Below are 11,440 nucleotides of genomic sequence, written 5' to 3' on the forward strand. Positions count from 1 at the left end.
CGAGACTCATCAGACCAGGCAACATTTTTCCAGTCTTCAACTGTCCAATTTTGGTGAGCTCTTGCAAATTGTAGCCTCTTTTTCCTATTTGTCTTTTTCCTAACCCTAGAAATGGTTGTGCGTGAAAATCCCAGTAACTGAGCAGATTGTGAAATACTCAGACCAGCCCGCCTGGCACCAACAACCATCCCACGCTCAAAATTGCTTAAATCACCGTTCTTTCCCATTCTGACATTCAGTTTGGAGTTCAGGAGATTGTCTTGACCAGGACCACACCCCTAAATGCATTGAAGCAACTGCCATGTGATTGGTTGATTAGATAATTGCATTAATGAGAAATTGAACAGGTGTTCCTAATAATCCTTTAGGTGAGTGTATATATATATATATATATACACACACACACACACACACGCACACACACACACACACACACACACACACACACACACACACACACACACACACACACACACACACACACACACACACACACACACACACACACACACACACACACACACACACATATATATATATACACACATATACATATATACATACCTCTGCTTTTTCTGACAGTAGGATAAAAAAACTGGAAGAATTCCAGTAAAATCTTGCACTTTTGACAAAGACAAAGAGACTAAGGTGTGCATACTAAAACTGACCTGAAAAAGGAAGAGCCAAGACGCTTTGGGACGCCTATCTACCCATGGAAAAGTAGCTATTGACCTGTTTCAGAGCTCAGGACTGGATTTATCTCCATAATAAAACAGCCCTTCACACGATGCATGAGCTCTTTGTTTTTCCTCCTAAAAAACCCTCACATTCCTCTTCAGCACTCTTTTGTTTGATTTCTCTCTGTTTTTCTGCCAAAGGCCAAAAAACATTTGCTGAGAAGCTTAAAGACTCTATTAAAAAAGATGAGAGAAAGAGAGACAGAATGAAAACAGTCTACAAACAATTCAAAAGTAACTTTTAAATCTATAGAGGCACACAAACAAACAGGCACAAAGTCAAACAGACGCACATCTGCAGTCTCACACATAAACTTGCACTCACCTGCATCTCTTCATCTCCATCGTTCTTCCTAATGATAACACTACGTGCGCAGTGTTTGCAAGGTCAAATCAATGTGTGTGATTAATTTCTTTAGCTACCTTATGCTCCAAAGGAATTCTGGGGCACGGCTGGCAGCTCATCTAAGAGCCCCTTATCAAATCAAAGATTAATAACATCGCTCTGAGATAATAACATACTTCTTTCAAAAATTCAATTTCAAGCTTGCACATTTATTTAGTTTAATATATTTGTTTTTTAAAAGGAAATATTCTGATTTTGGTCCAGTGAACTGAGTTAAAGGTTTAGTTGTTCACCCAAAAATTAAAATTCTGTCATTAATTACTCACCCACATGTCATCCCAAACCCGTTAAGACTTTCTTTCATCTTCGAAACACAAAGATATTTTCAATGAAATCTGAGAGATTTCTGTCCCTCCATTGACAGTCTACGCAACTACCACTTTGACGCTTCAAAAAGAGATCATAAAACTAAACCATATGAATAGAGCAGTTTAAATTTATATAAAGAGACACAATCGCTTTATATGATTAATAGATTTAATTTAGGCTTTTATTCACATATAAACATTCAACACATACACTCATTTGAACTTCCGCAAGAAACAATGAGGTTCATTCTCGTGTGTTACGCAGTACGTTTGAACCAATGAGGTTCATTCTCGTGTTACACAGCATGTTTGAACCAATGAGGCTCATTCTGGTGTGTTACGCAGCACGTTTGAACCAATGAGGTCATTGTCGTGTGTTACGCAGTACGTTTGAACCAATGAGGTTCATTCTTGTGTTACGCAGTACGTTTGAACCAATGAGGTTCATTCTTGTGTGTTACACAGTACGTTTGAACCAATGAGGTTCATTGTCGTGTGTTACGAAGTACGTTTGAACCAATGAGGTTCATTCTTGTGTGTTACCCAGTACGTTTGAACCAATGAGGTTCATTATTGAGTGTTATGCAGTACGTTTGAACCAATGAGGCTCATTCTTGTGTGTTACGCAGTACGTTTGAACCAATGAGGTTCATTGTCGTGTGTTACACAGTACTTTTGAACCAATGAGGTTCATTCTTGTGTTACGCAGTACGTTTGAACCAATGAGGTTCATTGTCGTGTGTTACGGACTACGCAGGACGTTTGAACCAATAAGGTTCATTGTCGTGTGTTACGTAGCACGTTTGAACCAATGAGGTTCATTGTCGTGTGTTACGCAGTACGTTTGAACCAATGAGGTTCATTGTCGTGTGTTACGGACTACGCAGGACGTTTGAACCAATGAGGTTCATTGTCGTGTGTTACGCAGTACGTTTGAACCAATGAAGTTCCTTGTCGTGTGTTACGCAGGACGTTTGAACCAATGAAGTTCATTGTCGCGTGTTACGCAGTACGTTTGAACCAATGAGGTTCATTGTCGTGTGTTACGCAGGACGTTTGAACCAATGAGGTTCATTGTCGTGTGTTACGCAGCACGTTTGAACCAATGAGGTTCATTGTCGTGTGTTACACAGTACGTTTGAACCAATGAGGTTCATTCTTCTGTTACGCAGCACGTTTGAGCTTCCACAACCACCAATGAGGTAATTTTTAACTTATTATTATCACCAGGATTCTTCACCCTTTATTCAAATATAATTAAAAACTTGTTAAAGAAAGACATATTTGCCCAGGCTGTCAAACATAGATATTATGAACACATGCAAAAACAAGAAAGAATCAATGAAATATTAATAAAAAATAGTCAATTTATGCTTTTCCCTCGTTTTTTTTTTGTTGCCAAATAATTTTGTCAGATAAATACTTTAACCAAGTTTAGTTTTTTGTTCTTCCCCCATATTTAACAGTGAGCAGAACCCAACATGGACCAGTCTGAAATGATCAAAGTCCACCTGAGTCTATAGTCTCGTGTAGCAGATCTTCAGACTGATGGCAGAAGGTCTGGACTCCATCGCAGCTTTCAATCGTGGCTGACATGTAGAACAACCAATCATCGTTTGTTTAGTTCAGCGTCATGTTTAGGGAAACGGAAATTTAAAGTCGGTGTCCCTACTATAACAGACCAGCGTGTAAAACACTTACAAGTATTTTAAAGAGTCTATGCCATGAACTTAACACACTTCACACTTTTGAAATTCAAGGTAAGCGTTCATTGTCACAGTTGTAAACACTACGGCTTTCCTCTTCCATGAGGGGGTTTGGCTTTGGCCCCATCCACACTACTGCGTTTTAGTTTAGAAACGGAGAATTAAAACGAATACGATCTCCGTCCCCACCAGCGTTTTAGCTGCGTATGAGAATTGATCTCCGTCCACATTAAAACGACTGAAAACGCGGATCACGTGACCGTCACCTACACTGGGCATGCGTGTGCCGGTGTAAACAGGATACAGATCGACTACTCTTCAGATTTCGCTGAGGTAGATAAGTGCTGATGTGGACATTCGAAAGTTTTCGTACCATTCCTCAGGAACCACAACTTCATTGATAAAATGATCCCCCAGTGCGCTGGTTCTTCCCGGCTTAACCCAAAACCGACGCTCCACGTATGGTCGATATCGCCGCTGCACACGGGAATTGTCACAGATCGCTCGAATAATAGCTTGCCTCCGGCACATGTAGGCAGTTAAGCATTGTAAAATGCAGAATTTACTTGCTCTAACGTAACTGGTAGTCCAGGCTGTTGTTGTATGTTTTCTTCCATTGTATGACACCCAATCAGAGAGCCGAGCTTGAGCCTCTGCGTGATCGTTTTGACCCGTCTTCACTAAAACGCCCTCCAGAGGTTCAAAACGCAAAACGGTGTCGGCAGCGTTTCTAAACTTCTCCGTTTTAGGTCTTCATTTTTGCCGTTTTAGTCTGGACGAGAGGTGCAAACGTAGCAAAAGGTCTCCGTTTCTATACTAAAACGTAGTAGTGTGGGTGGGGCCTTTGTTTCCAGGTGGACTTCTAAAGAACACTACATACAAGTCTCCCGGGAATTCCTGTAAAATTCATCCAATCAGATGACGACTTCGAAAACCCTGAAGTGTTTCCCATTTTGTGTGCCGTATGCATCAGCCAACAGTCTGTGGGTGTCTGAGGCTGAGACTAGACTGAGCCAAGCGAAGACAGCAGACCAGAAATCTGCAGCCACTTGCCAAAACCGTTTAGTTAGTGATTATAACAACATTAGAGATCATAACAGCAATTATTATTAAGTTCGTTGCACCTGAGCCTTAGAATTTAATGAGCTGCTTCATAAAGCTTCAAAAACTCCTGCAACCAAACTGCAGTGAGTTCTTTGACTGCCCGTGACATAAATGACAAAAACACATCAGCAATTACCGAAGCAGAGGAAATAAAGATAAATTAGATGGAGAAGACCACCTGCACACGATACACTCTGACAGTGTCACACCTTAACACATTTCGACACACATTATCAAACGTGTCCTCATGTGCGCGATTAGATCCGACTCATGAATATATCAGCAGGTAATGATTAATACTGTTGAGTGCTGGAACTACAACTACACTTCTTGCATTTTGAAGTACAAGTCGAGAGAGGAAAAACGATCAAAGTGGACATTGTGGAAAATGCATATATTATTGTATAAGCCACATTTTATTTTTATATTTTCACTTTTAATTGTATTTATTTTGACATGTGGTGCGTTTACCTGACAACAATGTACAAAAAATTTAGAAGTTTTTACTTTGCATTTTATCCGTGTACAGATGACAACCTATTCAAAACAATGTTCACACTGATCCATGATAACAGTGTCATGTAAATGGCCCATTCCTTACTTTTAATAGTTTTTTTAGATGCTAACCAAATCCCCCTAAACATTACCATACACATAACTTTGCCCTAAAATCTGAGGGTAATGATAGGTGTATAACACTGATGTAGAAGCACCTAACTGGTTGTAAGCCTAAACTTGACATCAACTGTAAACTTGTCCCTCAAATCTGATTGTTGGAATGTTTTTCCAGGATCCACAAAGATGTTGATCCAGGAACTTCTTGTACCTACTTGTTGAAATAACCTTCATCTCGAGGGAAGGGGGATCTTTTTGACAACGTTGTCGTCTGTACCTATGTTAAAAACTCAAAAGAAAACTTTTTTTTCAGTACATCGCTGTCTTGTAAATGTACCTTTAGTCATTTAAATAAAAACACTGTTTTTAAGCTTTAAAAATGCCAAAAAAGCAACATAAAACAATCTTAGAAATGGTCTATGTGACTCGTGCACTACATTTCAAGATAGTTTTGTGTGAAGAACTACCATAAATAATTCAGACTGTCTGATTCTTTTAAAATAAGTTTCAATCATTAATAATTGATCATCACTATTGCTTGTGAGCTAATTTTATCATACAGAAATGCGATATCCATTGAAATATTTTCACTGGAAAAAAACAACAACTCATCACTACTATAACATTTCCATGAGTTTATCAAACTCGTTTACTTCACGACTCAGAAATAAGAACAAATTCTCTTTTCTCTCAGCTGCTGGTTTCGGAACAGAACCAAACCTCTTGTGTCATCAAACTAGCTCAGTAATCCTGAAATTTTGCACGGCTCCATGTCCACCTGGTTTAATCGGGAGACTTTCTCATTAAAAGCCCATAACGAGGTGAGAGCCACCATTTAAAAGAGCGTCAATTTCTCTGGTCTCCGAAAGGACATGTACATCAGTTCAGCTGAAACGGCCCTTTAAGTCAAAGACAAAAAAAAAAAAAAAAAGATTGAGGACAAGAAATCGAAGCACCCTGTCCACTCGAAAAGCCACAGCAGTGGAGAAGATAATGAGCATCAGAAGCTCTCAAAGTGAGAGTCTGATTACACTCTAACTACACACCAACACACACTCACCTGATTAAATTCCAAACCGCATACGTTCTCCTCGCTTCAAGACAGAATCTGACGAGTTACTATTGATCTCTTATTATACACACACAGATTGTAAACATTTGAAGTGTTATTGAGTTATTACACTTGCCAGGTAAGTGCATGCGACTCCTCAAAACATTAAAATGACCACACAAAAAATGACATTTGCAATGCTTTTAGGAAGACAGCATGAAAAAGTATTACCTTCTGTGACAGGATGCATTTTCTTGTGAAAGACAATATTCAACAGGAAATAATGTAGGACAGGATTTAATGTTATCCAATAGAATTTGACTAAATCATGAAAAGTGGAAACACTAGGCTACAATATTATTAGTTAACATGGTTAAAAAGCATTGGTAAAAAGTTACTTAAAGTACAAAGCATTCTAAAGTTATTTATAATTAATTTGTTAAAATGCATTATATCTTTTCATAAATAATTGTGACCAAAGTTAAAGGTAGGGTAAGGCAATTTCGGAGCAGCTATCAATAGCAAGCTAGCTTTAACTCTTTATTGCATACAAGGTCATTCACTACCCTCATTTTTTAAAGTTATACATCAACATTATAATGTTTTCCCATTCATTTCTTGTAAAAATTGTATAGGGTCTCTGACGACCCAAGGTGTGTAACAGTGTGCTATTTTACAATAATTGAATCTTTGATGAGTGAATAAGTGCAATTCACCTTTATTCCACAAGCTGGCAATGTCTGAAACACAATGATGAAGTGACGTTTCACTCATAGTTACCGCAGACAGAAAACAAAAGAATAGGAAGAATCATCAGCAAAACTTGAAATGGCTCAGAGTTTTACTGTAGGGCAAGTACTGAACACAATCAAATATTAGAGTCACTGTCACTTGATGATGGATCTGGTGAAGAAGCCGTCAGAGATCAAATATTGATGTTGAAGATGTTGAAAATGATAGTTTTGAGAATATGTTTAAGATGGCGAATATGATCCAGATGCTGAATGTACTGGGAAATGAGCTCTGATGAGTACAGTGATGATGGTATAAAACTTCTGCTCAAACTGAACCCTTCCAAGCTCCAAAAGACAACAAAATATGCTTTATTTTATTCTTCTGTAATTGTTACTCTATTGACAGGAGAGTTTTACATTATCGCAACAGGAAGATATCCATCCGTGTTAGATATAGATCCAGGTCGCTAAAGGCCGAATATGGAATAATGATTGGCGAAATATTCATGCATTTAAGGGTTAAAAGTATTAGATCCCACCCTCCCTTTCAGAGCGCTTCCAAAGCCACGCCTCCTCCAAAACACAGGAGAGCAGAGCAGAGTCTGTAAAGCATCACGAGAGACAATGTTAAATTACCTCATGTCTCAAATCGCATAACATTCGGTCTCGCTGCATCCCAAATCAAATACTTCCCTACTATATACAGTGTTGGGAAAGTTACTTTGGAAATGTAATAGTTTACAGATTGCAAGTTACCCCATTTAAAATGTAATAAGCAGTGTAACTATTTCAATTACTTTAAAAAAGTAACTGATTACATTGTATTAAGTGTGATTACTAACCCAAAAGAATATTTTAAAACTGTTAATCATTTTCAAGCATTTGAACCAGGCAACTAATGTTAACTAATGAACCTTCTTGTAACGTGTTACCTGTGGTTACAATTATTCATGAGACCATACAAATCATTATACGGTGAATTAAAAAGTATAATTAATGCATTGAAAATACTTTTATGATGCATTATATATATATATATATATATATATATATATATATATATATATATATATATATATATATATATATATATATTATCCCTGAATCCCTGATCCCTGAATCTATAAAGCCAACCAAGGTTGATTTTAAATGTGCTTTATATATGTATATACAGGTATATATATACATATATAAAGCACATTTAAAATCAACATTGGTTGGCCAAAGTGCTGTACATGAAAGAAAAAAACACAAAAGTCAAAAATGGATAGAAACATTTCAATAAAATAAAAATGAAGACAATAAAAGCAGTAGAATTACAAAGATTTGAAAGCACAAGAGAAATTGAGTTTTAAGCATGGATTTAAATTCATTTAATGTAGAAGCAGTTCTGACATGTAGTGGCAGGTTATTCCACAACGTAGGGCCAGCCACTGCAAAAGCTCGATCACCTCTGCATGGAGATTGAGATTGAGGGACAGACAGACAGATGTTGACCTCTTGACCTAAGTGATCTGGATGGATTGTGAGTGACAATTAAGTCAGAGAGATATTTAGGGGCTTGATTACAATGAGCTTTGTAGGTGAAAGTTAAGATTTTTAACGTTGGTGGTAAGATGTGGTGTGAGGGACCCTAAGTCGGTAGAATTACCGTTAGAGAGCTTGTTTGGACCAAATAGAATGATTTTTGAATCATCGTTCAATAACATAAAATTATTTGTAAGCCACAGTTTAATTTGATGAAGACATGCCTCTAATCTCTCAAATGCTTGGCTATCTTTGTGTTTTATAAGTATATATCGATTTGGGTGTCATCCGCATAGCAGTGGTAAGACACACCAAATCTACTCATGATAGTTCCCAGGAGTAACATGTACAGAGAGAATAATAGAGGTGCCAGAACCGATCCCTGAGGCACACCACAGGTGAGGTGGGTCGCTTAGGATGTTTGACCGCCTATATTAACTAAAAAACTTCAGTTAGATAAAAAGGACTGGGACCATTTAAGTAATGTGCCATTGATACCAAATGATCGCTCCAGTCGAGATAAAAGGATCGTATGGTCGACAAAATCAAATGCTGAGCTCAGATCTAATAACACTAAGGCTACAGTGTCCCCTGCGTCAGTAGTCATGAGAATATAATCGAGGACTTTTAGAAGAGCAGACTCAGTGCTGTGAAGGGGTTTGTAGCCAGACTGAAAGATGTGTGCAAATAATTCTGCAGCTGTATAAAAAACTGATTTTCCAAGAATTTTAGATATGAATGGCGGGTTGGATTTAGGTCTGTAATTCTCATATACAGCAGGAGTGAGGGTTTCTTAAGAATGGGCGTCACAGTGGCGATTTTAAAACAGTCTGGCACAGTCCCAGTCGCAAGGCAATTGTTGATAATGTTCAGAATGTTAGATCCAACAGTGCTGATCACCTGTTTTAAAAAGCGAGAGGGAAGAATATCTTGGGGAGAGGTGGTGGACTTTAAGTTCAAAGTTATTTCCCTGCATGTCTGGAGGGAAACCAGCTCGAATTCGCTCCACTGTACCCAAGAAAAAGAAGGATCAGGTGCCTCCTGTCTCGAGGTGAAAGCTTGAGCTCGAGTGATATTCATTTTGTCAGCGTATATATATAAATGCTTTCAGTAAAGTGTTACCAAAACATTTTTTTTTAAGAAAGTGAACCACAAAGACCATGAACAATAAAATGAGAGATTTAGTAAGAAAGTAAATGTAGTAAATGTTAACAATGATTTTTATGTTGTCTTTAAGAAAATCACCAGTAAACTTAAAAGCGATATTCAGTTTGATCAATATTCTTTTTTTTTTATTTTAGCATAGATTAAAAAACAACAACAAAACAAACAAAACAAAAAACAAAAATTCAGGATTGAAGAAAAGCATTTTACACTTACACGTAATACTGTTTTGCACAGTCAACAGAACAACATGAATCAAATATGAAATTAAAACGAATCAAACAAACAAATTAATAAAAATAAAACCCACTGCACAAAGGTGGCAGAAGTAATTCGCTTTTCTATAATATAAACTTGGTGACACAAAATAAAAATACAATACAAAAAAAGAGCAGAAAAACTGATATTTTGAAAAAGTAAAACGCGGTTTTCTACTGTGAAAAAAGGAGCAGCAAAACAAAAAAGGAAAAGAAAAGAAAAGATCCACACAAGCCAAAGCATGTGTGCGCACATCTGTTAAAAATGTCAGCAAAGTTACGTGAGTTTGCGTGTTTGTCCTTTTCGTCCATGCCAAACGCTTGCAGGATGTACAAACCCTGCCATGATTGCAGTTCAATATCTACAAAATCTGGATTTGAACAACTTACTTATATACACTGTACAACAATTTGTCAAAATTACAGCTTTTACAAAAAAAAAAAAGATCCGCCCAATGGCATTCAAAATTACAGTGCACGCTCTCGAATCAGCTCACGGCAAACACCTCAATCATGTTCCCTTCGGGCTATAATGCCATTCCAATCCAAAGTTGGTCCACAGTATCACTCCTCTCTCCCTCGTTCTCCTTTTGATTTATATTTTATTGATTTTCACTTTCTTTACATTTTCTTTTTCCCTGCATCTTTTATTCAGTATTCTGTTTCAGGACTTGGCATTTCCCTCTTTTCTGACTTGCTGTTATTGCTTTCACTCTCTCATTCCGCTCCTTTCTCTGGTTTGGATCGGTAAAGAACCGGAGGAGGTTTGGACTGCAAGCTACTACAGGCATGTGTCGTTCTTGCATTGTAAGTGCCTGTGAACACACCAATATTATTGGACACTGAGATGATATTCTGCTTATGGCTTTCTGATATGCAATTCCGGAAAAAAGGGGGAGACGAAACTTACAGAAGAGTGCCGCCCACGTTCCATAAAAACACTCACACGCATCGAAATGATCAGCTTGAAAAATAGTGCTATTCAGGATCCGATTAATGCCTCACATAAAAGACGACGCTGCTACCAGTCCAGGGACTTAAATATGGCATGACAGAATTATTTCAGACAGGGCCGCTGTAAATCCGAACATACTGTATCGTCCATTAGTTTAGTGCAAAAAAGTCAATGCATAAAAAAAAAAAAAAAAAAAAAAAAAATTTTTTTTTGGAAAGATACAGAAAACATGTGCTTTTTGACCATTTATTAAAAACGGACTCAAATTCATGTTCTGTTCCAAAACATAGTGAGCTGCCTTTTAAGGTGGCTTCCAAACTGAAATGGTCCCTCATAAGTGAGCGATTTGGAACGATCTACAAAGAAAGCAACTAAACTGAATATTAATTTGCTGAAAAACCAACCAAACAAACATAAATGGCTTAAACCAGCCTAGGGTGAGCTGGCTGGTCTCCCAGCCTGGCCAAGCTGGTTGCACTGATGTCTTTTTTTAGGGTGTTATATGGGGTTTGGGCTCTTGGGAAACCAGCTGGCTGACCAGCTAAACATCTCCTTGCTGAGAGAACTGTGAAACTAGTTTAAACCAGTTAAGACCAGAAAACCCCCTTAGGTTGGTTTAAGTCTTGTTTTTTGGGACTTCTTGAGTTTGATGGTAACAACAAATACAAATATGTATCACACATAGATATAAAATTATATACAACCATTTCTCTCTATATATATACATATTTTTTTTTTAAATTTTTTTTATTGAATGAAATATAAGTATATTTATAGTCGACACTCGACATGTCCGCCATCTTGGATTAATTGTTTTTTGCAATCCGTTCTGGGAAGTAAATGTGTGACCCTACCTTTAGAATAACAAGTTCATCG

Source organism: Siphateles boraxobius, unplaced genomic scaffold, assembly GCF_051911475.1.
Source record: "Siphateles boraxobius isolate OS27281-9 unplaced genomic scaffold, OSU_SipBor_1 6, whole genome shotgun sequence".
Taxonomy (NCBI): Eukaryota; Metazoa; Chordata; class Actinopteri; order Cypriniformes; family Leuciscidae; genus Siphateles; species Siphateles boraxobius.